General features: G+C 43.0%; 1 pseudogene; it reads left to right on the top strand.

Annotated features, from left to right (window-relative positions):
- Window positions 1-2662: 2662 nt before the first annotated feature.
- Window positions 2663-4469, top strand: LOC101957033 (heterogeneous nuclear ribonucleoprotein M-like; annotated as a pseudogene).
- The last annotated feature ends 1035 nt before the right edge of the window (window positions 4470-5504 follow it).

Genomic DNA, 5504 nt, shown 5'->3' with positions numbered 1-5504 from the left:
TCCTTTATTGCCAGAAGCTCCATTTTTATTATACAGTTTAACTTTTTTTCCTATTCAATTTTCTCTACCATATTTTTTAGGGCTACAAACTAGCTGTACCTCAGTTATTTGGTCTGTCTGTCCCCTATATTGAGAATTGCTCTTCCTTGGGTGGAAATGTTTGTTATCTTTATAGTAGTGATGGTTTCACAGGGGTGTGGCTCTGTGTGTGTGTGTGTGTGTGTGTGTGTGTGTCTACATAAACTTCCAAACTCCACATTTATATATGTGCAGCTGCAATATAATTAGAAAAATCTACTTGAAGATGGAATCTGTTTGAAATTAAAATAAATAACTCAGAAGTGAGGAAGTCACGCAGTGAATAATCATCATTGAACACTGAACTTGTTACATAATAGTGACACCTAAATAATGCAGAAATTAAATTCTAAGGCTATAATCAATATGATTCCTGGGAAAGAGAGGAGCATTTAATTATTTTTAATTGGTGATGACATAGAGTAGGACAAAACTCTAGGAGAAGCAAAGACAATCGAGGGAGAGGGGAACAAATTCTCCTTGGACTAATTTTCTCATCTTTTATATGAGAAAACAGAGAGGGCTAGTTATGCCCTCCAAATTGGTACACCGTGAGAGAGACACTCAGCACACTACTGAAAGTTGCAGAGTAATTACTAGTCCAAGGCGGGGGGCTGCAGGTCTCCCTGACTCAAGAGAAAAGAAGTCAACATCAGAAAAGGGGGAAACCAAAGACACAGCAGGAACACCTTAAAAAGACAGACACACTCCTCCCTTCTCTTCCCGATGAAGGCAGTCCAGTAATACAGTCAGGCAAACTTAATAAAAGCCAAAAGTGTGCATAGTGTATTGAAAAAAACCCCAAAATCTAAATACATACTTATTTATTAAAAGCAAGTTAGAAAAGCTGAAAAAAAAAACTTAGGAAAAAAAAAACTTAGAAAACCTGAAAATCAAATTAAAGCAAAATCAGAGGCAAAATGATGGTACCTAAATCCAAAGAAAACAAAGTAAGTGATATTCATCTCCAAGGAAGCTGGCTTCAGGGAAAACTCCTCAGGTTACGTACAAGAGTCACTTGTTCTGATAAACTTTATCATTCACAGGAAAACACTATTTCTCAGGAACCAGAATAAATGACAGAAACACACTGATAGCAAGATATATAAACTCAATTCCTCCAGACCTAATCATCAAGCAAGATGGTCTGAACAACAGGCTAACCAAGACTGAGCACCTACATGTATATCTAATCCTATGCCCTGAAAAGAGAGAGAAAATACAGTGCACTGTCTTTTTAAAAGCAGCAAAAGACTTACAGTTTTACGATATGTGGGATCGGGAGGAAAACCTCAGTGAATTCTTAGAAGTGAAATACAAGCCACATTCTCAACCTGTAATAAAACTAAAATTAATAAAGTCGAAGCAAAAACATTAATAGTCAACCTATTGGAAATGTAAAAAAATCTTGTTTTTCCTTATTTTAAAGAGGAAATCCAAGGACGACTGCAACCCCTCTAGGAAATTACAATAATGAGGATATTACGTGTCGGAACCCCACGGGAGAGGGGCAGAGCTGAGGGCAAAATAATCATCACATCCTCGAACACTTGGTGGAATGCAAAAACTAATCAAGCATTTTGGGGGAAACTTGGAAAAATTAGTACAGAACTTAAAGAAGACAGAAGGGGGAAACACAGCAAGAACTGATAATGAAGTCAGGATTTATTTTCTTATTGAAAAACCAACCACAAACAAGCTTGATCTTTTTTCTAAAGGTAGGGGATGGGGGAGCACAAATACATAAAACTAGGATTAAGCACCGAAATAATCATAAGACAATGCTTAGGCAACTCTGCTGGTTAAGGATCTTGTAAGAAAGTCTCTCTTACTTACTAAAACTGCTGAGGAAGTGACCAAAAAACTAGTAGGTCTTGGAAAAGGTGACAGTGACTATTCCCAAGCTGATTCGATGGCAAGTTTTTCAACCTTCAGAAGGCAGGTGCTATCAGATGCAGTAGCGCACATCTGCAACCCGACAGCTTGGGAGCCTGAGGCAGGAGCATCAAAAGTCCAAGGACAGCCTCAGCAACTGAGCAAGACCTTGTCTCAGGAATGTGGCTCAGTGGTGGAGGGCTTGCCCAGCATGTGCAAGGCCCTGGTTTCAATCTCCAGTACTACCAAAAATAAAAATAAATAAATAAAAATGTTTTAAAAACTAGAAAGATGTTTTTAAGTAGAATATAATGTGGTGAAATTTCTTTAAAATGCTAACAGATTGTATGGACATGTGTGGACACTTACACACACAATAAAACCAATCAAACACAAAGCCCAGACACGGAGAAAATGGCGGCAGGGTCGAAGTGGCAGCAGAGGTGGCAGTGAGGGAGCCCAAAATGCAGTAGGAGAGCGGTGGCCCAGCGTGCCCAGGGGCAACGGGGCTCTGGGCAGGAAGGGTGAAGGAAAATGACCTAATCAGAATGAAAGGAGAAGGCAGACAAACCTAAAAAGAGAAGGCAATCGCTTTGAGCCATATGCGAATCCAACTGAAAGTTACAGAGCCTTCCTCACAATCCTACCTTTTGATGTGAAATGGCAGTCACTTAAAGACCTGGTTAAAGAAAAAGTTGGTGAGGTAACATAGGTGGAGCTCTTAATGGACGCTGAAGGAAAGCCAAGCGGATGTGCCATTGTTGAATTCAAGATGGAAGAGAGTACGAAAAAAGCTGCTAAGTTCTAAACAAGCACAGTCTGAGTGGAAGGCCACTGAAAGTCAAAGAAGATCCTGAGGGTGAACACGCCAGGAGAGCAATGCGAGAGGTGATGGCTACGACTGGTGGGATGGGTGTGGGACCAGGTGGCCCAGGAATGACTAATATCCCACCCAATATCCTAAATAATCCTAACATCCCAAATGAGATGATCCACGCATTACAGGTGGAAGACTTGGAAGCACAGTGTTTGTAGCAAATCTGGATTATAAAGTTGGCTGGAAGAAACTGAAGGAAGTTTTTAGTATGGCTGGGTGTGGTGGTTCGAGCAGACATTCTGGAAGATAAAGATGGGAAAGTCGTGGAGTAGGCACAGTGACATTTGAACAGTCCATCGAAGCTGTGCAAGCCAACTGCTATTTTTTAAAGCTTTTTTTATAACCTGTATTTTATTTATTTACTTTTATGTGGTGCTGAGGATCGAACCCAGTGCCTCACAAGAGCTAGGCAAGTGCTCTACCACTGAGCCACAACCCTAGCCCCGCAACTGCTATTTGCTAGACCAATGCAGTCAAAATGGATGAGAGGGCCTTACCAAAGGGAGACTTTTTCCCTCCTGAATGTCCACAGCAACTTCCCCATGGACTTGGTGGTATTGGCATGGGATTAGGACCAGGAGGGCAGCCTGTTGATGCCAATCACCTGAACAAAGGCATTGGAATGGGAAACATAGGGCTTGCAGGAATGGGAATGGAAGGCATAGGATTTGGAATAAATAAAATGGGAGGCATGGAGGGACCCTTTGGTGGTGGTATGGGAAACATGGGGCGATTTGGATCTGGGATGAACATGGGCCAAATAAATGGTGGAGGTGGAGGCAGTGTCCCTGGGATCAAAAGGATAGGCCCTGGCATTGACCGCATTGAGGGTGCTGGCATGGAGCGCATGGGCACAGGCCTGGGTCATGGATGGATCCAGTGGGCTCCGAAATCGAGCACATGGGCTCTGTTGAGCTCATGGGCTATGACATCAAACGTATGGGCCAGACCATGGAGCACACTGGCTCTGGTGTCCAGCGCTTGGGTGCCAGCATGAGTTTTGGCCTGGAGTGCACGGCCGCGCCCATCCACCGTGCGGGCCACACAATTGAGTGCATAGGCCTGAGCCTGGAGCGCAAGGTGCCCGCAGGTATGGGGGTGTGGCCTGGAGCGCATGGGCCCGGTGATGGATCGCAGGGCCACCGGCCTGGAGCTAATGGGCGCCAACAACCTGGAGCATATGGGCCTGGAGCCATGGAAGCCAATAATCTAGAGTGCATGGGCCTGGAGAGAATGGGCCAACAGCCTGGAGCCCATGGGCCCAGCGATGGGCCCAGTACTGGGTACTGGCATTGAGTGCATGGGCCTTGCCATGGGTGGTGGCGGTGGTGCCAGCTTCGATCGTTCCATTGAGATGGAATGTGGCAACTTTGGAGGAAGCTTCGAAAGCCATGCTCCTGGGGTGGCCAGAAAGGCCTGCCAGGTATCTGTGAGAAAACTCCCATTTGATTTTACACGGAAGATGCTAAAGGACAAACTCAACGAATGTGGCCACGTGCTGAACACCGACATCAAGATGGAGAATGGGAAGTCCAAGGGGTGCCCTGTGGTTAAGTTTGAGTCGCCAGAGGTGGCTGAGAGAGCCTGCCAGATGATGAATGGCATGAAGCCAAGTGGCTGAGAGATAGATGTTCCATAGAAAAGCTTAAGCAGTTGCCTTTTTTAAACATCAATTCCAGACCTGAATTTGTATTTCTTCTTGTTAACCATTTTAGTTTGCTGGATAATTTAACAAATTTAATTTGTTGGCTAGGGACTAATGAATAATGTGATTTGATGTTTAAAAAATTCAGTTACTTTTTGGGGGTAATTTGAATTACTTTTTTTAATGACTGGGGTTCCATTTGACTGTTTGCATTGAGATCACAATGTGCACAATTTTTTTATGTAATTGTGGCATCTTGTTGACATCAACTATGACTTTGATAATAAATACCAGTTCCTGAAAAAAATAAATAAAAATTTAAAAAAATAAAACCAATCAAGAGCATGTCTACTCTGTTGTTGAGCAATATCCTGGAAGAGTCTGACTATAAAATGAACAAGATAAGAAAAATCTGTGGTTGAAATTAAGAGGGGAAATTATATTTATTTTCTCATGCTATGACTAGAAAAATCTAGTTCAATAAAAATGACTGTTAAAGAATAGATAGATAAGCAAACAGACAAGATAGATAGGAGAGATCATAGGTAGGTAAGGTAGACAGACAGGTGCTTAAAAAGCTTTCATATTGCCAGGTGCTATGGTGCACACCTGCCATTCCCAGAGACTTGGAAGGCTGAGGCAGTGCAGCAGTCCGGCTGCAGCAAAATAACTGGGGGGTGACGAGCAACTTGTGTACATTGATACAGCAGGAGTGGGAGCCATTTATTATAGGACTGGAGGGGTATATATACATTCCACACAGCTTATCTTCATTAACATAAACTAGATACAGCAGTCAACCAATAAGGAATCTCCATACTTAATGGCTCGCTGGCGTTACTTCACAAACCACTCCCTCTGGCAAAATGCCAGGCTCCATCTTGACTTGTTTACAGACCCTAACAAGGCAGGAAGATCATGAATTCAAGGACAGCCTCAGCGACTTATTGAGGCCCTCAGCAACTGAGCAAGACCATGTCACAAAATAAAAAAAATAAAAAGGGTTAGAGGTGTAGCTCAGTGGTAAAG

Source organism: Ictidomys tridecemlineatus, chromosome 3, assembly GCF_052094955.1.
Source record: "Ictidomys tridecemlineatus isolate mIctTri1 chromosome 3, mIctTri1.hap1, whole genome shotgun sequence".
NCBI lineage: Eukaryota > Metazoa > Chordata > Mammalia > Rodentia > Sciuridae > Ictidomys > Ictidomys tridecemlineatus.
The sequence above is the reverse complement of the archived record's forward strand: the minus strand, read 5'-3'. Positions and strand labels throughout refer to the sequence as shown.